A 24,297-nucleotide genomic window follows, 5' to 3' on the forward strand; every position below is an offset into this window, starting at 1 on the left:
AAACCTTTTCCAAAATATGGAATTTTTTTATTTGCAATATTGTATATTAAAGCTATAGCAATTTTCTTCTTCAATGAATTTTTAAAATTTGTATTATACTATAGTTAACCAATAAATAGATTATAGTATTTGAAGAAATGCATTTAAGGGGAAGCTGAAATGCTCAACGGGCAGTTACCCTCTATAAGAAAACATAGATAACAATGGCACCTACGACTGAACTGGCTTAGTTCTGAGTTTCTTTGATAAAAGACATTCAATTCATTGGATTCATTTCACATTTTTTGGAGGAGGAAGTAGTCTCAGTTGTACATCTGCTGTTGGCCCTTTTGTGAACTGGTTTCCAGTTGACAGCAGCAGCAGTAACAGAGATTTCCCATGGTTCGCAAACAAGGAGCAGTTTCTACCTGTTGTTGTTTGGCTTTGCTTTCAGAGCTGCTCTCTCGCTCTCTCTGATGTCTTCTGTCTGCCTTTACCTGTCTTTTCTACCTGGGCCCATTAAGCATCTTTTGCCGAGTAAATATGAATGAAGTACAGATACGCATACAGATTGCTTCGCCCTCTCCCTCGCACTCTCACTCTCTCTCTCTCATTCGCTTTGTCTTCACTTGTCTCGATCTTTAAGGAGCATCAGATTTGTTGTTGCTCAAAGGCAACAGCTATTCAAATTATCTAGGCGGCTACGCAAAGGGCAAGCGAACTGGACTAGTGCCCCCTTCTCCTCTCTCCCCTTAACTCGATGTCCCCCTCTCGCTTTCTCACTCTGGTGTGCCAAAAAACCAGTTTGGGCTTTGACTCTTTGCTAACTTTTTTTTGTTTTTGGTTTTAATGTCTTTCTTGCAAAAAAAGTAAAGACAATAACAACAACTACAACTACAACAAAAGCCGCATGCAACGAATGTTTCGCTCCATCTCGCTCACACGCACACACTCCACTTGTCTCGCCTTATCGCTCGCTCTCAGAGACGAGCAATCGTTGGAGTATCTGTGTGTGTGTTTTATTTCTCTTTTTTGCTCTCTGTTTTGTTCAGACTTCCTACCACCTGCCCCCCTCTCCGAACGGCTGCCTCTCTCCATCTCCCTCGCTCTTTGTCTTTGCCAACTTTATACGCATCTGAACCGTGAGATTTTATTTCATGCAAAAAAGTAGAAGTACTTGCTTGTTGTCGTTGTCGCTGTTGTTGTTGTTGTCGTTGTTGTTGTCTTCGTCTTCTTGCAGGTGTTTTGCACACACACACATTGCACATACTTTGCTTTTGCTAGCGAAGGAAACCAGCTTGTTGTAAATTATAAGTCTCGCTTAGTTTTTGGCTCTTTGCTCGTTTTGTGTCTCTACCAAAAAACAAGGTTTTTAGCTTTTGGCCAACATTGTTGTTGCCTTTGCTCCCTGTTGTTGTAAAGTACTTCCATTGATTTGCGTACATCAATTACAGCTTATATCGAAAAGTTCTTGGGTTCCTTTCACGATCACATTAAATCACTTTTCTTTAATAAGCAATTCAAATATCATAGAAGAAATCTGTAATTTTTAAAACAAACATCTTTATCAATTGGTTCAACTATAAAGAGACCTTCATAGTAACTTGTAAATCTCTTGAATATATCTGATTCAGATATAAATCTGAATAATAAAATAATAATAATAATAATAGCCCTATAAAAGGGTATAAATACTCTAGATAATATTTTCCTTCTTAATTAGTATTGAAGTGCATTCCCATTGGGTACATAATTAATATAAATTTTAAAATGCACACTTTTATTAGCATTTGGTACAGTGAAGCTTCGTTGCATGGGAAATCAGTTCTCAATGGGTTAAACACATAATAATAATATTAATAATAAATTTAATGCCTAATTTAAACAAAGAAACATCTGCATACAAACACTTCAAACTTAATAAGTTTAAAGTTTGCTTAGAAACGTAATTTTTTTTGCTATAGTTTCTACATTCTAAATAAAAGTGTTTATAATATATTTTTGAAATATTTTAGGAATAGTTTAGCTTCATTCAGAGTCAAAAATGTAAGCAAAGAAACATTTGCTTCAAAACATTTCAAACTTAATTAGTTAAAGGTTTGCTTAGAAATTTCTTTGTTATAGATTTCTACACTGTAAATAAAAGTGTTTATAATATAATTTTAAAATCAATTAGGAGTAATTTAGCTTCATGTATTAAAATCTTTCATGAATTCGCTTACATAGAGACAAAAATGTAATCAAAGAAACATCTGCTTCAAAGCATTTCAAACGTAATAACTTAAAGATTTTCTAAGAAATGCAATTTCTTTGTTATAGATTACTACAATGTAATATAATATATATAATATATAATCTTAAAATAAATTAGAAATAGTTTCGCTTCATTTAATCAAAACCTTCATAAATTCGTTTTTCATAATAATGAATACATTTTATTAGAACCTTTTATTGTACTTAAGATAAACCTTCAATGTTTCGAGAATTTCTCTAGAAACCAGCTTTATATGTACTATTTAGAGTAGTCAAGAAATTACTGAACAAATGCTATAAAAATCTTTACAATCTTATCGAAGTGCACTAAAGATAATTAGATAACTTTGTGAAATGTGTTGCCCTTTGGTTTAATTATAGTCTCAGAGTCACGCTATTTCATTGTGAATTAGTTACTTTGTAGAACCGATCATAATTTGCCTTGTTTATGTCGTAAACTTTACTTCAGTCGATGCGATAATCCCACGCATATAAACGTGCTACTTACTGATGAAATATGAACGTTCTCATATATATAGCACTTTGATCTCTGAAGTTGATTCAATGTTCATCGATCGGTGCAACAGAAAATTAAAGAATTGGCGTGACATCAGCACAGAATGCGTTGTGAGTGAATCAACCTTCGAGATACGAGTTGCGAATACTAGAAGGAATATCCAAGCTACAAAAGCGACAAGTAAACTCTAAATGAGTCTCTTATCACTATCAGCAAATGTGATAAGATGTGAATACGACACAGAAAAAAGAACCACTCTTATGATAATTACCAACTGCACTGTACAACAACAAAAATTGATATCGCGATTAGCTGGAAACCCAGAAATGTTTAATGTTCCAACAATTGAAAACAACTAGAAGAATATTATGATAGCTGACTCAGACAAACAAAAAGGAAAAAAGATAGAGTATATAGAAAGATTAGAGACTGAAGTTCTAGTGAAATGGAATTTGAGGAAGCAGCTAAGTGGCCATCGAAGGATCAAATCACTGACCGTCGAGTCACTTTTGCTTAAGTGGCAGGTAAGAAGAAGAAGAAGAAGAGGAACAAGGACAAGAGCAAGGACATGGTGTCACCCACGTGAGACAGTCTAAGGACACTCTTGAGTGTCGAGTCTGCTTTCTTTCTTGTCTTGTAGCATACCTAAAACAATACAAAAGTATCGAATTTCATAAGGATATGCATTATTTTTGAAGTGCCTGGCGGATGCCCGTCAAAGAAGTTCCCATGTGCAAGTCCTCAAAGCAAGTCCGTTTTAGCTGGAAAAAACAACCAAATGGAGACGACAGACAACAGAAAAAAAATATGATTGAATATTATTACAAAAACGAAGATGGGAAGCACTTGAGAAAATGCATGCATGTCTCTAATTATTGAAGAGGGCGCGCGCCCACTTAAAGAGCATTGCATCTGCTTGTCTTGTTCTTGTTCTTCTTTCGAGTCTTATCTTTAGATGGAGGCTTCTTACAGGGTCGAACAACAAATCTGTTACACACTCCATCCATGCAGCATCTCTTCTTGTTCTTGTTGTTGTTGTTGCATTGTTTCATCTGACATCTCGCAGATTCTGTTTTCTCACGTATGTAGTTTTTCTTTTTGTTTTCGGCGCTGTGTGTTGTAATCATAAATAATAATCAATTTCCTGTTCTCTCTCACACAAAAATGTTTCCCATCGTTCCACACTTATCCCCAGTGCCATATGCGAGTGCAAGTTTTTCCTTTCCTTGCTGGGGAGGGGAGAAGGAAGAGGGGACAGACGTCTGTTGTATTTTGTTTAAAATTTTTATAACATTTGTTTCCCATTTTCTCACTCTCAACATTTGCGCACATTTGGCTTCATTTGCATTTTATTGTTTACAGTTTGAGAGCCACAGGCTGAGAGAGAGGAACGCACCAATCAGAAAGAAGCAAGCGTCGGACTCTCGTGCTCAATTGATTGTGGTGCAGCCGAAACCGAAACCGAAGCTGAGCGAGAGGTTAAACGTTGGCCCAATCAACGTGCCCCCATTTGTTGCTGTGTGCCCCCATGACGCATGCGTTCTTCTTCTTCGTCTCATTTCACACATCTTATTTATGCAGTAGAGACTTTTCTTTCGATCTTGCTGCTGCGTTCTTGAGATCTTTTGTCGAGGCCTGCACTTTTGTTTGTTTTATGAGTTGGCCAAATAAGAATAATAATAATAAAAATAATAACATCGCAACATGAACAGCAGCGTGCAGCTGTCGCCTGGCAATCTCAACGAGTTGCCCTTGCACACACTCTCTGGTCTTAACATTAAACCGTCTGTCGCCACATTGCAACAAGCAACAAACGGATCAGGCAGCTCCAGATAAACACATTGTAATTAGTGAAAGGCCCGAGGCCCCCATTGCAATATTATCGCCCTCAGCATCAGCATCAACAGCAGCATGCAGGTTGCGGGGGCGACTCTCCACCAGTCTGCCATATGTCACTTTTGCTTGTGTACTGTAAGCTGAGCCTGGCCAGAGCATCGGATTACCGAGCAAGCCTGGCTACTTTAAACTCTCATCATCAATTTTCGAAAGCATTTAACAAATCTACTACGGTGGCATTAATTTGGCAGCTCATAATTTATGCGTCATTATAAATATGAAAGCCTTAAGCTTACGGCAATACTACAGTGTGATCACATAATCAAACTGCGCTTAAGGTCTTAATTTAACAGTCTGTTAAAGCTACTGCTTGAGCGACGCTGTTAATCACTGCTTAAATAAACCATATGCACTGCAGTGTTGCCAGAATCTCTGGAGCAAAAATTGCTGGATTTCAGAAAAAAAATTGCTAAAATTATACACAAAATAGGCAACAAAATTGCTAAATATTTCAAATGACATTATTCATCAAGTTTGTACATTTATAATTAATTTAAGAATTTCATTTCACAATTTGTATTTAGCTAATGAACGAACTAAGTTCGCACATGAACTATAAACAGACTCGAACTATAATGCAAATTTTATGAGTAAGCCTCAAAATACATTCTATCGGTAAAAGAGCTATCGGAACTTTTTAAAAAGTGCCAAAAGTAGCCGAAGCATTAAAAAAATGCTAGATTTCTAGCTAATAGCATTTCACAAAATCGTATAGCTTTTGCAGTTTTAAAATAGCTAGATCTAGCAATAAATTAGTTAAAATGGCAACACTGATGTGCTGCGCTGTTAATGACTTCATTTAACAGCCTGTTAAAGCTGCGCTGTTATTCGATGCTGCGTTGATGCTCCTTTTTGTGTTTTTGTGATTTTGAATTTGCATTTGAAATCGTTGGCCTTTTATTGTTGTTCTTGTCAAGCCGGACGAACAAGATGAAAGAAAGGTTTCAGTTTCGGTGTCTGTTGTCGCTTCTCTTTTGCTTTTGGGCCGGAAAACGTTTAGGCACATAATCATATGAACAAGAAGCCAGGCGACTGATGACAGACGGCAGACGTCAGACGGCTAAAGGTCAACGGCGTCTCTCTCTGGCAATGATCTTGCATAATTACAAAGCGACGCTGACACTGGCAAAGAAACAGATAAACATAAAGTTGGCGACTTTGGAGAGTTGGAGAGAAGAAAAAGGTTTGGCCCCAGCCAACAATGGACAATCGTTCGCATTTAGTTCGCAGCCCTGAAGAAGCATGGCACAGTGTATTTGTGTGTGTGTGTGTGTGAGTTTGCTTAACCCTATGATGAGTGCGGGTCATATCGAGCAATGGCTGAGCAATAACATCAGCAACTACAACAATGTGAATCATTGACAGTTTTTATGAAGCGCCGCGTGCATCACTCAACGCTCAAGAAGTTGCCGCTCTCATAAATACACACACACACATACATATGGGACCGCACCCCACTTTTGCCTTTGCAGCAGCTTTCAAAATCATTTCAAATTCAATACGAAAAAAAGTCAAACGATGACGAAAGTTGTGTAAGATCTCTGTGCTGAAGGGGGGGCCACGAAAATTGGAATGTGGCGAGCTAAGAGGCAATGGCAAAGCGTTTGCGTTAATTAAAAACAATTAACGAGCAAGGAGAGGGAAAGGCAAAAGCAATACACCAAACATTAACAGCGGCAGCAACAACAGCAGCAGGCGATGCCAGGGCGGCATTTCAGCATCAAAAAAACAGTTTCGAGTCTCTCACACGCACAGCCAAAAGGTTTTGACTTTGGTCTCCGACCGAAATGTGGGTCGTGTGAAGAGCAAGAGAGACGGCAAAAGGGTGAGATGGGAGAGTTGGTGAAGTACTCGAGTGCAGTAACTGAGCTGCTGTAGACGTTGTGTAGAGTAGGGCTTACATTTAAAATTGTGTATAATATTAATTGCGGTTAATTGGGATTAACAGCTGCGCCAAAATGCCGACGCGCTCAGCTGCAAAATGAATTGCTGTGGGGGAGAGAGAGAGCGAGCGCAAGCGCAAGCTTTTCTCTGTGAGTTTGCAAAGGCAAAAAGGAGACGCTGCATTTGGCAAGCAGTGCAAGCAGTTGACGACAAAGCAAAGCAGCGCAGTCGCAGCAGCAGCAGCATCACAAAGAGGAAGCTAAAATTAGCAGCGTGAAAGCTTGCACTAAAAAAGATTTATGACTGCTGTTGACGCGCTTCAGCTGTTGTTGTTGTTGTTGCTGCTGCTGCTGGATGACAGGTTCGCCTTTGTTGCCTCCTCTTTTGAGTTGTGGCAGCCGGTTCGATTTCCTGTTATTCTTCTGCTTCTGCCCGAAGTGATAACAAAACTTTTAGAATTGCCGCCTTGGCGACAAAAGTAGCTTCGGCACAATTGTGCTGCTGCTTGGCTAATAGCTGCAACTATTGGCCAACCCACCAGCAGAGAGCAGATAGAGAGAGAGAGACTGCCCCATCCGGTGTCTATCATCCGGTGTGCAACACTAACTGGTTCTGTGTTTCAGGATTGCCAAGCGAAGCGGTAATTAAGCTGCACTAAAAATCAAAATCGTTATGCTCCGGGTATCCGAGAATAGGTAAAAGGCGAAAAGGAAGGGGAAGGGGAGTGGAAGGCTGACATTACATTTTTCCTGCCATGGAATTTCCGTTGCGCGTTGCACGCTGCACGTTGCACGTTGCAAGTGATGGCCCAAGCGCGCCAGTTAATTACCAAGCTGATGGAATGATGATGGAATATGGCGACAGGCGCGGATCGCACTTGTTTACCTGTCCAACGACGATTGCTTACATAGATTACACACACACACACATACGCGTGCTGAGTAATTGTTATGTGGCATTGTTGTGTGCGTGTGTGTGTGTGCAACAGAATCGGAATCATGCAGCGGAAGTAATTTGAGGTTAGATCTGTGATCTCTCTCTCTCTTTTGATGATCTGTGATCCGCGTTCTGTGTGCGTGCGATGAACGATGCTGCATGCAAGGGTTAATAGGCGCAGCTACACAAGGGTTAATAGCTAATCGCTTGGGTCAAACAGACGCGCAAGTGTTAAAAGGCGAGCGCTTCCCAGAAGTCATTAGTTAACTAGACGCAGCCGCAACTTTCCCAAATGCAACCCGAAGTCGAAGTCGAAGTCGGACTTTTGGATCAGCTGCTGCACCCATAAAGACAATGTTGAAACAACGCGCATGAGCTGCGCATACGTAAGCCATCAAACAGGCAACGCGCATTAGCTCCATGGCAACAACAATAACAACAACAGCTAGAGAAACAACAACTGAAAGAGCCACAACAACAAAAGGTTGACAGCCACAATTCAAATTGTATACAAATGTGTTTTCAATTTGAACAAAAAAAATGAGAAAAAAAAACCTTAGATCGCCACACTGTGATAAATAGTCGAGCATATATTCATACATATTCACGAGTATTCATTTACATATTCATGTGTATTCACTGCGGCTTGAACGTTTAGGCCATCGCATTGTTATTGTGTCTTGTGGTTTCAACACTTTTATCTCTTTAGCCATTAATCTATCTCAACTTTTGATCACATGGGGAAATTCTTGAATGAAATTTCTATAGATTCTCAATTGAAATTCATTCACAAGAAATCAAGGCACATTGACAAATTGGGCAAACAGCTACAAATCGAACCCGTTTTATGCGTTTCCGTCGCTTTCATTGAGATCTTTCCCACACAAACACAAAACAAACAGCAAATTTTATTCACATACTTGTATAATTAGAATAATTATGAATCAGTTCATTATCGTTCGATATATGTATATTCGCCTTTCCGTTCTCAATTTTAAATTTAAGAAATTTCAAATCAAAATGCCCAAAAACAAATCGAAGCTAAAGTTATCAGAATCAAAGGCAATCAGAGAATATAGCAACAATTGCCGTAATGTCACAATTATTTTACATTCAACATGAACCAAATAACAAAAGAAACAAGAAAGACAAGTTGTTGGCGGGCACAACGAATATTGAATACACTTACGACTTGACATTCGAAGGAATTAACTCAAATTCAAAGCTTTCTTGTTAGGATTGAGATTAGATTCAATGTTGTATAATACAATAAAGACTGTAGAGATATAAAAACGAAACTGAATGATTACCATTAAGTACCATACTTTGTAATCAGTTCATATATCTTTCAAATAGTATCTTCGAATAGAATAGAATACAATTTTCTTATATAGAACTCTTTATTTGTTAGTTAATGATTTGGTTTAGTTCATTTCTAAACAAAGAAACAGTTTACTGAAAGAATGCGTTAGAAGATATATTAGAAGATATTACAAAGAACATATTTTAATTATATATTTCTAAGTTTCTTTCTAAAATATAAATAAATTAAATGTTATTTAAAACACGTTCGATAAAATAATGATTGTAGAGCTATGCAAATGATTTTTAGAAACTTTATGTCTTATATGTTAATTGTATTAAATTGTAAATTGTATTAAAAAGTCTATACTAGTTATCATTTAGTTTATATTCAGTTTATTTCTTAACTAAGAAACAGCTCACTGAAATAATTCCTTAGAAGAACTGATTACAAAGTACATACTGGTAATCGTGTAGTTTCATTGAAAAACAATTTACTGAAAAAATTTCATATATAAACTGATTACAAAATCTATACTGGTAATCATTTAGTTGTTATTCAGTTTATTTCTTAACTAAGCTACAATTTACTGAAAGAACAGACGCACAAAGATTTTTCAATCTTTATTTTTGACGTTACACATTGCTGTACAAATTTATGATGCCCTCGGCGAGGGTATCAAAAACAATATGTACACCATTTCAGGGAGTGTCCGACGAGACGGCGCTGCTCCAATGAAAATTCTACACACACACGGACACACACACACACACAGATATATGCACACAGATACATTCACACATGCGATCAGTCGCTTGAATGCCATCCAATATTTTACTCAATAAAAATACAATTGAGAAATTGCCATGGTGATCACGTAGCGGCAACAACAGCAACGAGCAACAAGCAACAGCAACAACAGCAACAAGCAACTAACAACAAGCAACATCGACGCATATCGACGACAGCAACAAGAACTGTGCGCTCAATTGGCATTGGGTTGCATGCAACGCAGCATTTTTGAGCATTTACAACAGCAGATTGCCAATGGTGTCGCCTGCTGACGTTGCAGCAACAGCAGCAACAGCAACAACACCAACAGCTTCAGCTCAGCTAGAGCAACAACTGAATGTTTGCCTCCCCTTAGCGGATGGGATCACCTAAGGCGACCTTTGTGTTTGACTTGTGCTGATTGCAGCGTTAAAATCACCTCAAAAGCGGACTCAACGACAACGAACGACGACGACGAAAAACATTGTACAACGTGTACACATGTACTCACATATCATCCATAACCCAAAAAAATAACAAAGTACAGAAAAAAACAGCCAAAAACAACAAAAAAAGGAAAGCAAAGGCAGCTTTAGATGAACCTACAAAATATATTATTGTTAGGCTCAGCACGTTTGTAGGGAGCACAAGAATACGAAATACGAAAAAATTACCAAAAAAGCAAGTAAGTAAGTTAATGAAGAGTATGCTTAACTGTGGGATACCTGCTACCCGTATTTTTATTAAAATATACCAAATTAATATACTGACAAATATGAAATATGCCAAAATATATATTTAGTATGTTCATATAATAAGTCATAAGAAATTGAAGTTCTATCTCTTATAGTCTCTGAGATATAGGTAGAAGTTCATACCGACAGACAGACAGACGGACATCAGGAACATATATGTTAAGCTTAGAGATGCCTTTTACAATCTTTTCCTGCAGTTAAGATAGACAGACGGACATCAGAAACATATATGTATGCCTTATGGGCATGGAGTTGCCTGTTACAATCTTTTCCAGCAGTTTATAATACCTTTCTACCCCATGTGTATCGGGTATAGAAATATGCTTATGCTGCGATCGGCAAAAGCGTTCAAAGTGCGAGCTATACTCGCATTGTGAAGTCGTCGAACCATTTTGAATATAGCCGAGCCCCAATAAATAACATAAGCCATACACATTCATTTTTACATTATTGCGAAGCTAAGAGATATACAATTAAAATGTGGTACCGATGGCCAAAAGGGCCCCAAAAAGGCGCGCTCTGATTGTGGCTCATTGAATTTTGATGAACTCCCGCCGTGCTGAGAAAAACCTTCCTCTATAAGTCGGTCTTTGAAGAACCGGTATCGGGGCAAATGGCAACTCACAACTCACAACTGGCAACTGGCAGCTGGGAGCCTCAAAAAACTTCAGGCACAGCTTCAACTTTGGCGTTTTCTGTTTGCTCCGGAAGTAATTAATGCCTTTTTTCTTATGTGTGTGTGCTCCGCCAAAAATGTGAAGAGAAGAAAAGACCTAAGACAGAATCTATGCATTAGACGAGACTTTAAAGTTAAAGTTGAGTCTTTGTCGAGCAATATTTTGTTGTATTTTGCTGGCAACTTTCACCGCAGAGCAACTCCAACTTCAACTTTAGTTTCCATCTTGGCCATTCGATTGACCGAATTGCGAACGCCACAGAAAATGATGTGCTGCATTTTCCAATGCGGGCGGCCCAGCCATAAACTTCGCTCAAATATGGCAATTGTCCGCAAAAGCGGGCAACATCCACAACTCGAGTTGTGGCCCCAAAATGGTCAATGCGACATAATTGATCAATTGGCAGCGCTCTGCGCATCCTATCAGCGGTCCGTTCGAGGCCATAGTTGGGCATACACTCCATTATGGGCAAGACAAGTGGCGAGTGACGAACGACCGACGACTGACGAGTGACGAGTAACGAGTTTTCGTTGTTGGAGTTACCCTTTTGCCAGCGTTTTAATTAAGCCAAGCTGTTAGCTGGCAGCTACCATAACTGGAGCCTGTCATCAAAAGGCTGCTTTATGCCCATTTTTAGCGCTGATGTGTGCCACCAGCTGCGACAGTCCTGTTAGTTGCAGCATCTTCGCAACAGGTTTGTGGGAGCTGCTGTGAAGACAGACTTAAAGTAGAGGGGAGCGAGTTAACTACAAGAAGTAAGCGGTAAGAAGTGGCGAGTAGTGACGAGTAGTATTCCTTACCTTTCTCGTTACTCGCTGCTTTTAACTGCATGGCACTTCATAATAATCACTTGTCTATTTTGACAATACTCGTTACTCTCTTCTTTTATATAAGCGTCACTAAAATTTGTTTATAACTTATACTGCTTTTAACTGCATGGCACTTCATATCATTCACTTGTCTGTTTTAAATGTACTCATTACTCGCTTCGCCACTTATTTTATATCTTCCCTTGCTACATACTTCCTTCTCCTTCTTCCTTACTTCTCTCGTTACTCGGTGCTTTTAACCACTTGGCACTTTATACTATAATCCTTACTTCACATAGGTAGTTAATGTAATTAAAAGCAGTATTAGTAGTAAGTGAACTTTAAGTAGAGCTGATGTCGTAAAGGGAATGTTGACACATGAGACCGAGATTAGCTAAATAGGTACTCGTTGGATTTAATATAGAATCTAGTGAGTTAACGGAATAAGCAGTCAATAAAAGAATGTAGACATCAAATTAATTAAGTAAACAAGAGTAGCGAGCATTATATGTCGAACTTCTACATTGATTCCGACGAGTAGCGAGTAACGAGTAGCTTAATGACTTGCAAGCAATTAGTTAGCTCTTCGCGCTTCTGCCTCAATTTTAATTAAGCCCAACTGCTGGTTGTTCGCAACTCGATGTTGCCACCCCACAATATGCAACTCTATGCATTGTAACCACTTCCAGCTAAATGCAAGCATAAACTGTGCCACGAGCTGCGTTCACCACACTCCCAGTCGCATTTCAAGTTAACGATACGCCCTGAAAGTTTTTGATTAATTTCTGTGGCAGCCTTTCGGTTGGGTCAATGCGCGCCTCATCAGTCGCCTTCTCTCTGGCTTCATCTCTGGCTGTCTGTCTGTCCGTCTGTCTGTCTGTCTGTCAGCTAGCTCAGTGAGCCGTGCCCCGTCGAGTGGTCAGTGGAACTCAATCCATAGCATAGAGCTCTCCTCATGTTTGGGGCGCGAACTCATCTCTTGTCCGCTTTTCATATAGTACTACAGATAATAATAATAATAATAATCATTTTTTGTTTCTTTCTTTTCGTTATGTTTTTTTTTGTAGTTAGTGTTTCATTAATTGCCAACGTTTCATATTTTATTTCAGCATTATTATTTTTGCTGCTCGCTTTCAGTGTGTGTGTTTAATTTGTTTTTCAATTATTTTTGTGGCTGGGTTATTTTTTTTTTCATTGGAATCGGGCACGCTTGTTGTCGCCATGTTTTTTAGCTGAATTACGAGTTGAGTGTCGTCGACAGTCTTCTCTTTTCGCTGACGACCGAACACGAGTCGAGCTAACATACAAACTCAGAGCCAGAGCCAAGTTTCCAGCAGCATCGGCACTTTTCACATTTTGTTATTGAATGTCTTTTTACTTTGCTCAGCTCAGCTCGGCTCAGCGATAACTTTTGTGACACGGCCGGGTTTCATGCCCATGCATTTGATAACAGCAGCCAAACGATGCGTGCTTATCAAATGCAATAAGTCGGACTTTGTCTCTAATGCTAGGCAAGTTAGGCAATCGACGAGGAGCGATTGAGGGAGAGAGAGAGAGAGTGAGACGAGGGAGATCATAAAACCGACACGTTTGATACGAAATAACAATATTATATATATTATAGATTCCATGGAATCAGCGTCATTTTGTCTCTCATTTAGCCGGAACTCAACTCTAATCAATATGTTATTGATTAACTTTTTTTATTTTACACTTGTTCAATTGTTTGGGGAATTTTAAAATGCAAATTCAATTTAAGCAGAAATTCATTTCTTATCGTGAAACGTAATTAGGAGATTACATTTTGTGATTCACAAAACAGTTGCAAATAAGTTAAATATGAAGCCAGAACTTTTTAGTTGTTAATTCAGCGTTTCTCAGCATTCTCATTTAAAGTGCAATCCATAAATTCGCGTGCAATTGTTTTTATGTTACACAAGAAACTGATATGTTTCGGAGAACTGATAAAAATATATTTATGTAGCACTTAAATGTCTTTATATAAATGCAATTTTAATACCTTGGATCAGATGGCAGCGTCTGTGCAGTGTCGGTTATCGTTTGCTAAATGCCATCACACATTACACTGAGAGAAAATTCAAGTACTTTCGTTCTTGAATCAAGAATTCGAAGTGTCAAAATTTAAACCCGATTGGAAATTCTTCATTCTGACAAGTTTGTAGAATATCATTTTTGCATTCTTTTTGTTTTTTATAAAGTAATTTAACTAAATGTTAGAATTAATCGTAATTCACAGTACTTTATTATATCCATAAAAGAACAAAATAGCCTTTATGGTAAATACTTACTTTTTAAGAATGATTCGGTTTAGTGAATTCTAGATTGAAATGATATTTTCTGATTTTAGAATTTCTTTAGTAAAAGTAATTGTATCTTTTTTTCTTAGTGTATATTTAGAATCAATGGAATATTTTGGAAGGAATTGTTCTGTTTTTTTGTCCTGAAGAAAAGTTTTGTTTAAAAAAGCTTTGAAAATAAAAAATACTCGTTTAGCAAATTCTAGATTGAAATGATATTGTTTGATTTAAGAATTTTTTTGTAAAGGAAATTTTACTGTTTTTTTTCTGAGTGTACATTTATAATTATTAAATTTTTTTAAAGGAGCTGTAGTCTTTTTTTTCTAAGAATTTTAATTTTTAAAAGTTTGAACATTTAATAATGATTTGTTTTTCTAATTTAGGAATTTCTTTTGTAAACATAATTGTCCTGTTTCTTCTGAGTGTATATTTATAATTATTAGAATTTTTGGAATGAATTGTACTCTGTTTTTTTTCTGAGTGTACATTAATATTTTTTGCACAATCGCAGAATTTGCCGTGTATCTGTTGCATGTATCTTTTGTGTATATAATGAGAGAGAGGAGACGAAACCATGTCATTGATGGAAACAATATGCCAAAGCTGCAACAGTCACAACAATAAATAATAATGAGGCATGAGGAGCAAATATTTTTAATGGCTCATCAAATCAAATTTCATGCAAAACATCCGCCCACAATGAGCGTAATTTCAATAATTCCTAGATGCGAATATTGTATACAAACGATCAAATGATGCACACAACACACAATTGTTTATAGCACATAAAAAAACAAAAACCAAAAACACTTAAGCCACGATTTCAACAAATCTTCAGTTGAAAATTTTTATTATCATTAGCGGTTTTCTTTGATTTCGTTGAGTTCACGGTTAGCTTTCAAATTATAAAGATGGATTTGTGTATCAATAAAGTTGAGAAAACAAATGAGATCTAGTTTGGTTTAAGCTGGTTAAAGTTGGTTGGATTAGATCGAACTAAGCTTTAGTATTATAGTATGATAGATAGATTTGTATCTTTTGTGGCATTATTAATTAGCAGTGTTAATGTGAAAATTGAATCTCAAGATGAGTTTTATAATTGGCTAATAAATAACTAGCTGAACATCCTTCTCTATTCAGCGTGACAGCAACAAATTAAAGCGCAACACTTTACAGTTATGAAAGTAATAGAATTATATATTTCTGGGAACACATTCCTGATGCCAGAATCATTCATCTGCCACATCTGAGTCTGAGTCATTTGCAGACATCGCGTCGACACTTTCAGCTTTTGTTTTTTTATATTTTGTTTACTACTGACCTTTGGCTAAGTGGCACACAGAGCGAAAAAAAAGTGGCACTGTTGCGAGGCATGCAACATACATATACAACATGGTATGCTAACCTACAATTAGCCAGAGCCGACACATGTTGCAAGTGCGAGTTCTTTGGGGCAGCCACTTAGCTGCAGCTTCTTTTGCATGTGTCACAATTGCAGTTTGCAACGCGACTTTTGTGAGTTTGGGGCACATACGAAAAAAAAAAGTGAGTGAGTGGGGCACGAAAGCGATCGAAGCTTGAGAGAGAGAGGCGAGCAGAAAAAGCATGTGGCAGCAACACAGCAGACTCTGGCATCATTTCTGAAGCGGCTGTCTTGGTTTGATGTTCATGTTGTTGTTGTCACTACTGATGTTTTGCTGTTGTTGTTGGCGCTATCGCTTTGCCGTTGTTGTTGTTGTTGTTAGTTGCCTCAGTGTCGTGAGAATTTTTCGCGATTGGTCGCGCAGCGTGTGAATTGAAAAGTCCCCACAGTGTGTGGCACTCCCAACGAGATGACGACGCCCAAGTTGCGGCTCTCTGACTCTGGCTCTGTGGATTAAATGAAATGAAGCGAAAGTGTTGCAAGCTAACGATAACTGGGAAATTACGGCACATTGACCGGCATTTTGCAATTGATGTCGCCAGCATTAGTGTGTGTGTGTGTAAATAGCATTTCTGCATGTGTTAACTTTAAGTCTGACTCCAAAAGCACTTGGCCAATTATCATTAACGTCTTTCCTCTCTTCTCTTCCCTCTGTCTTTGCAGGTGAGTCTCTACAACTCTGCTATGCTGTGCAGCTGGCGTGTAATTCTAAATTCGATAATTAAAGGTAACTATGTGGCAGGTATGTGCGCAATTAAGCAGCTGTGCCCCACATTGCGGCAAGTCCATACTTGCCGTAATTGAATACAAAACTCCACACGCGCCAATTTAATTAATGTCCCCAAAAAATATACGAAATGAATCACAAAAGCCAAAACAATGGGAAATTTATGAAATGCAGTCAGCCGAACTCTCCACAGCCTCAACTTTAAACTGCAGCCGAGAGTTGGCAAGCGTAACGCAAGTTGTTGTTGTTGTTGTTGTTGCCTTGGCGACTGCTACGCTAGAGTTCTGCTTCAAGTGTTTTATGGCAAAAAGCAAATGCAAGAACTTCTATGCAACAGAGACACAACACAACAACAGCAACAACAGCGACTGGCTTTCCATGCAACTGCCGCTTGCAACCAATTGTTGCACTCCCCCGCTGCCAACTCCCGGCCTGTCTGCTTGCCTGCTGGTGGCGACACCGACACGCATGCGTTTCATTTTCAGTTAAACTGCCCCGTTGTGTTTTTGTCTCTGACAAAACTTCAAGCTTCTCTCCCCTTCCCTCCCCTTCACTCTTAGACGAAACCAAACCAAACCAAACCGAACAAAACAAAACAAAGCAGAGTCCAAAATGAAGTTGGAAAACTTCACGCCCCGTTGCACGCAGCTCGCATCGGGTGTTCTACGCACCCCTCCCCCCACCCCTGTGCAGCTCCCCTCCCTTCGTGGCGCGATACAATTGAGTGCGCATGCGCCAACGCCAGCACTCAATACACACACAGTTAGTTGGCATATGACCTGTGTGTTGGTGTGCAACAGGCACCCTAACAATGCTGCTTAGACACAAGGGTTAACGCTAGTGGCAATTCATTCGTCAAACAATGCTTTGGACTTGTTTTAACTGCTCGCTTACTTATCATTATTTTGTGACAATGGACATTCCACAGCCGGACAATGGTCGCGCTTTATGCTATGACCGTTATAATGAGTTCTGCTCAATTTGCCTCAAGTTTGTTGGCAGTCTATTGAGTTGAAATCTATCCATTATGAAAACTATAAATTTCCCTTTAAGTGGTTATTTTTTAACATAGTTCTTTGTTAAATTTCCTTAGTATTTTTCATATTTTCCGATATACAGCAATTGGTGTGTGTCTCGCCTAATTCCCACAATAATGGCATTTGCTATTTCCCTGCTGGTGTGGAAAACTTTGCTAAGTTAGCAAAGACATTTATTTCACTTTTGGAACTCAGCTGGTGTGAAACTTTGCTAAGTTAGCAAGGACATTTATTTCACTTGTGGAACTCAACTGGTGTGAAACTTTGCTAAGTTAGCAAAGACATTCGTTTCAGTTGTGGAACTCAAAAACTTTGCTACACTTTAGCAAAGACATTAACCAGATTAACGATATTCGCTTACTCAACGACAATTGTGGAACTTAGCTTGGACATACACCGACACTCGTTCAGGTCGAAATCCACATTGTGGAAGCTGCGTGATCGTTTTTCTTTGGAATTTTCAATACACTCACAAGCATCTTGTGTGTATCTTAATTGCTTGCGCGCTCTCTTTACTTACTTGGGGAAGTTGTATGTGTTCACTGTTCTCTTATGGCCATAATTGTTTTGCGTAAGAGTTTGTTTTTGAGATGTGGTATAAACAATTTATTGTTAAATCATATATACTTTAGAAAATATTTTATTTTTTATTTTCAACAAATAATACACTAGTTTGTAAAATGTAAAGGGTGAAATTCTAATTCTTGTACCCCTCTGTGATTAATCATTCCTGTGGATGCTGAGTGTTCGGTTTTCTTAGGAAATTTACACACACAAGCAAAACTTCAATCCATTTGTTTTTGTGCCCGTTGTTTTATGCGCTCTTTTGGTCTCTCTTGCTCTCGCTCTCACTCTCTATTTAGCTTGGAGCTTTAGTAACGGCCATAGTTAAGTGTTTGTTGTTGTTGTTGATTTTGCTGTTTTGAACGCCAAACCGGTTTATGTTCGAATCTTGGCTTTATGGAAACAACAAAAAAATGAGAAGAAAAAACAAATGAAATCCGTATGAAAACAAAAAAATCAAACAGAAAACCCAAATTAATACAGCTATTGGCATTTTTATAATTTTCATTTGAAAACAAATGGATGAAAAAAAAAGGAAAAATGTGAATAGCATTGGCAGAATGCTTAAATTAATTATAATGCTATTATGGGTCTTTTTGTTTGCAACTAATAAGTATGCACACGTTCTACCGAATCGGTTATATTAAACACAATACAAGAGAGAGAGCCTCTACGATGAGAAGATGACCAAGTTTGGTTTGCGTACAACTTGGATGCAGTGCCCAGCATCATCATCAGTAACAGCAACAGCAACAGCAATATCTATGACCTTAGCTGGCAATGTATTGACCTTGCTAAAGCAGAAAGACAAGAGAGAAAGAAGAAAAAAAGAAGCTAAGCTTAAGCTCTGCGGCTGCTGTCGATTGGGTGGCTGTGCAATGAAAGAATCCTTACATCTTGGAATGCGGCTGTGGTTCGACTGATGCTGATGCTGTTGTTGTTGTTGTTGCTGCTGCTGCCTGGTGTGTCAACATACACAGCAACAACATCAGCAAGAAGAGGAAGACAACAACTCACGTTCGCTTTGGGATCTCTTGGTGTCTGTCGCCGCACGTACGCGGCTTTAACAACCAACTTACATAGCCGCCGATTAGCCAAGGCAACGTACAAGCGTCCAGACGACGACGACGACGACGCTTCTTCAGCCGAGTCTCGACTCTCGACTCTCGACTTTACTCCAGAACAGGCTTAAGTCCAAAATGAGCTATCTCACTGCGCAAATCTTTCACTTCACTTCAGTTAAGTTCAGTTCAGTTCGGTTCGGTTCACTTGTCTTCTTCTTCATCTTCTTCGTGGTCGTGGACTTGGCTTTTAAGGGCCTTCAGCTATATAGAAGTTGTGGCTCTCTGCACTTATCGCAAATGCATTGTGGCAGGCCTTCTTCGTTGCGTTGCCTCGTTTCGTTTGTGAGCTCGGCAAAGAAAAACATCCAATCGTCTTTTGTTTCATGCTTCATGGACTAATGGCAGGCTCCACAGGTTGCTGTCGAGTGTTGTTGCAACATCTTGTCGCTGGGCGCCCTGGACATGGAACCAAGATCCGAACACCCTTCTCTGCCCTCCCTTCCTTCCTCATCCATCGTTTGTGCTTAGCTTGTTGGACACGTGTGCGTTGCTAAAACGTCCGTTCCAGCATCTTTTTGGGCTGGCTTTATCTTTCGCCTGGCCTTTATTTAGTTTTATTTCTCATTTTCATTTTCTTGTGCTTGTGCTTTATGCTTGGATTAAATTTAGCAAATCGAAGCGCGCATACAACCGATGCGCTAATTGAACTCGATGCTGTTCTTGTTGTTGTTCTTCTTCTCATTATTTTTATTCTTATTCTCCTTCTTGCGCACTTACTGATTTGTTGACAAAATGGCTGCCGCGCAAGTTTGTTGCCTTTCGATATTTTATATTAAGTCGCATCGCAAATATTTATGCACAACAAAAATTGACCAAAAAAAAAAAAAGAAAACGAAGATAAGAAAAACAATAATGTGTGTATTTTTAAAGCGCAATGAATGTCTGAAGCTCGCAATTTGTTGTGAGTGCGCTACAACATTACTCCTCCTGCTTCTCCTCCTTCTCCTCTCATGCTCCCACGCCGCATCGTTCGCTCTCCCACCCCCTCTTTCTCTCTCTCTTTTTGTTAGTGCACAACAACAAACAGAATTGCCATTGCCCGTCGCCTTTGGGTTTGCCGAAAAAAGAAAAAAACAAAAACAAAAATCCCAAAAGCTCCCCAGAGAATCACCTCGTGTTGAGCCCGTCTCGTCGGGCATCGGCATCGTCAACTACTTCGGCTTCGGCGTCGGCTTCAGCATTGCCTGGCATCGGACATCGCAGTGAGTCGACTCGGCTGACTTCGAGCCGAATCGGCTGCTCATATTTCACACTTCACGACAAAGCGATTAAAGTCGCGCAAACAATCTGTTATTGGAGTTGTTGCAATTATGTTTACAAAGACATTAAAAAAAAAGCCCAAGCGAGCGCTACACGAAAAAAAGCACACACTTAAAGCTTCAACTCGAATCGAATACAACGATAACAACAACAACAGCAGCAGCAACAACAACTGCTACAGCTACAACTTCAACAGAGACGCAGCCGCAGCCGTTTTTGAATCTTGAACTGAAACGTGAGTCGTGCGACGATATACATAAGCAACAAAAACAATAACAGCCGCAACAGCAACAAGTACAAATGTTAATATTACAATCCTCAAGGGATGCGACTAATGAATTCCCTGTAACTGGCCATCGAATTGTGAAGCTTTCAATAAAGTTAATTTTTTCACCTTCACCTCAAATTGATTCTGTAATTATATTTGTGTTTTTCCAATGCAAATTCAAGCTCATGATGATGATTTAATATATCAAGGGTGCATTTCATTTTATTTAAAACAATCAAATATCAAACAAAACGTACGATTATTTTTCGATGTTCGAAGCTAACTAAAATGGTGTGAAATAAATAATTTGTACTATGAAGTATTATAATTCTTCAAAATTCGAAGAAGGATTTAAAGACCTGTTTTAAAAAATGTTATTCCGAGACCAGAGTTAGACACAAACTTTACCAACATATACCAAAAATTCCAAAAAGAGAATATTTTGAAATATGAATTTGAAGCAAATTGCTTTTCACTTATTTGAAATATTATTAGAGTAATTTTCACCTGGCTTATTTTTTATTATACTAAATATGCGTCTTACAAATGTTTTCCTATTTTGCTGCATAAATAAGTCTAGACATTCCAAAAACAACTTTTGTTTTATCAACTACAAAAATATTATTTATATGTGCATTCCATTTGTATTGAGCAACTGTTTTTTTTTTTAGAAAGAATTTCTATACTTGACTCCAGTTTTTTTGTGTGATTATAAAAGTATAATTAAAACAGGTTTCTATTTTAAGAATGTGGATTTAATTATTATTTTTGAGAGTTATCCATCCGCTACACTACGTATACTTGATTTTAAGCAGTTCCTTGCGATTTACAGGGTATAATGCAGTGCTGTCTGGCGGTGACAGCGGCTAAAAATTCACAAAAATAAAAAAGAAACTTATGCGAACTGGCAGTAAAATGTGAATTTGAGTGGAAGCCTCAAACGCAGACGTCGCGATGTCGAACTCGAAGTCGATGTCGATGGCGATGTCGTTTTGCTGAAGTTGAAACCTCAACCTCAAGTCAGAGCCGCGTCAGCGTCTTCAAATGAAGCGTGATATTTGCATGTTTTGGGGTTAAAGGCAACGGCGTGATTGCAAACAGGCAAACAGAGAGTGTCTACGAATAATACGCTAGCAAAGTTGTGATGGCTCGAAATGTGCTGCATCATGATTGAAAGCCCTGGCAATTAGCTTTAATTCTAAGCCGATTTTGTAGCCTGTCTCCGTCTTCGTCTACAGTTAAGCACGAAACGTGTGACAGCTGATGCTGATGAAGCAATTTGTTGATCGATCTATCTACTATATGTATTGCTGCCAACTAGCAAAAGGGCTGCCTGGCAATCCAATTATACGGCTTAGTGCTTGAGGTCGAAGCACGTGCTAACTTTAGCTTGTAACTTGGCAAGTTGTAATATATGAATTTGGCCAAAAACTAGGAGAGTGGCGCCAAACTGTACGCTGTCGGAGTTGACCATGAGCAACTGTGTTTAGGCCCATGCTGTTAGCCCTATTCAGCTGTCAAAAAGTGCAAAACGCCTCACACGTATTTTTGTGTTGGCCACTTTTTTTTTGTGTGTTATGTTGTGTGTGTTGTTTGTTACATTTCGTTACGGACACTTGAGAAACGGCGCTCAAAAGCAGAGACTTAGGATCAGCTAAGCAAAGAAACACTTGACCGCCTCTCTGAGCTGGGACAAACGAAGCTGAGCTCGATCTTTTGTTACTATTAATCCCAGCAGATTTGTTTTTTGTATTTTTGCGCCGCAGTCAGGCGCAAAGTCATCTTCGATTTCGATGATGATGATGAGCAGCAGGAGTCTGAAATCTCAGCGACTGTGACTCTTGTCTCAAGGGTCGTCACAGGCTTTCTTTTGAAAAAAAGAAGAGTGGAGTGGAGAGGAGAGGTGAAGTAAAGAAGAGGGTGCGGAACGAAGATTTTCACTGCACTCTGGCATTTTGTACGCTTCATGGAAAATGTGTTTTGTAACCAATTTCTTACACCTTCGTTTACCTGTTGTCTGCTGTCTGCTGTCTGTTGCGTTATGGAGTGGAGTTTTGGAGTGCATTGAGATGGGATTGCATTGGATTGGATTTGAGCCGACTGGCGTAGAGTATTGGAGTCGAGTGTTGTCTGTGTATTTTCATTGGAGTGGGATGCTGTGGCTGTTGCTGTTGCTGTTGCTCTCACTGTGGAGTGCGCCTTCAAGTGGTTTCTTTGGAGTTCTTGTCATGTTGCATGTTCTTCGATTTTTGACAGATGACTTTTCGTATGGGTTATGGCCGCTGATTGTTGCTCTGATACTGTGGCATGGCCAGCTATTAATATGTTTGATTACGAACATCAATTTCAAGCAAATACCAGAACAGAGAGATGTAGAGAGAGAAAACTTTTGACCACAAATTGAAAACGATTTTCAAATTTAAAACGTATTTTCATGGAGAAAACAATGCGCCACGCAAGTCGCAAGACAATGCAACGCCTCTCGAAATCGCAGCGTGGGATTCAAGATTCAGATTCGGTATTCTATATTCGGGATACAGCTGCCTTAGACTAAGTTGTTGCGCTTTTCGTGGCACACATCTTTTGTCTATGCCACCACCTCCTTCTAGGCCATGTTTATGTTTTATTGCATTGTGCGTCTGAAGTATGCGCCTGGATTTACCTGGCTGCAGGTCCTGCCTCTGTCTCTGCAAACTCTCCTGCAGTCCTGCGCAGGCATAAATACCCAAATGCGCAGTGTGGCATGCAACAGGTGAGAATACTCGGTCATCTGCTGGAAATCGGCCATAACACAATGTTGACAACGCTTCAACACAAATCTGTTGGCCAAAAGACAAAAGCCAAAGCGCCGTAGATTTTTGTGTTGCCCACGCAGATCAGTCAAACATACACACGCACACTCACAAACACTCACACACACACACACACATGAGAGGCGGCGAACTTGAGTGCTTATAAGGCAGCATTTGCCCAGGTGAACAACTCTCTCAGACTCTCTCTCTCTCTCACACACACAAACTTACGCTCTCGCATACAAATGCCACAGGTGAGAGCATAAGAGAGCGAGAGAGTTTGAGAGCGCGGGAGAGCGTGCGCTTACCTGAGCGGAGCAGCGTATCATGGCTGCCACAACAAAACGAAGAAGAAGAAGAAGAAGGAGATGAAGAAGAAGCAGAACAGCAGCTATGAATTTCGGTACATACACAATACCTGAACTTACCTGTGTGCGTCTTTTCGCTTGCGTTCGCAACGAATCTCTGAATACGCTGCACAATGACAGCTGTTTGCCTGAAGTCAAGCGGGTATTAGGATTTAACAGTTAATGATATGCCGAGTGGTTGTGATTGGGCAACTCTAGCCAAACCTGAAACGATCCTTAGAACTGGTTACGTAAAGAATTTGATAAGGTGGGAAGAACACTTTAAAATACAGTTATTTCTAGTCCGTGATATAATTTGGAAAGGTGATAACCTAAATAAAAAAATGATTATCATTTATTTTAGGTTTTCTATCATAAACTACTTCCTTAAATACCTTATAAATAAAAATTAAATTTAGTTCTTATGGATATCAACATTGTTTTAACAATGTTTGTCTAAAGAAACGAATGACTAATAGATCAGGAATGAATACAATTTTCAGAATTTATAAAAAATGCTAATATTTCTCAGATCAATTAGGAACAGAAATGACTTATACATCGGGAAAACATACAATTTTCAACAGTGATAAAAATATTTTGAAAGCCAAAATTTCTGTATTCAATAAGGAATATGAATATGAAATGAAACGAAAT

General features: G+C 39.0%; 1 protein-coding gene across 1 annotated transcript in view; it reads left to right on the forward strand.

Annotated features, from left to right (window-relative positions):
• Positions 1-24,297, forward strand: part of LOC133845939 (epidermal growth factor receptor) — a 43,948-nt gene that overhangs the window by 1,253 nt on the left and 18,398 nt on the right. The gene's annotated exons all lie outside the window — the stretch shown is intronic.

Source organism: Drosophila sulfurigaster, chromosome 3 (assembly GCF_023558435.1).
Source record: "Drosophila sulfurigaster albostrigata strain 15112-1811.04 chromosome 3, ASM2355843v2, whole genome shotgun sequence".
NCBI classification, from domain to species: Eukaryota; Metazoa; Arthropoda; class Insecta; order Diptera; family Drosophilidae; genus Drosophila; species Drosophila sulfurigaster.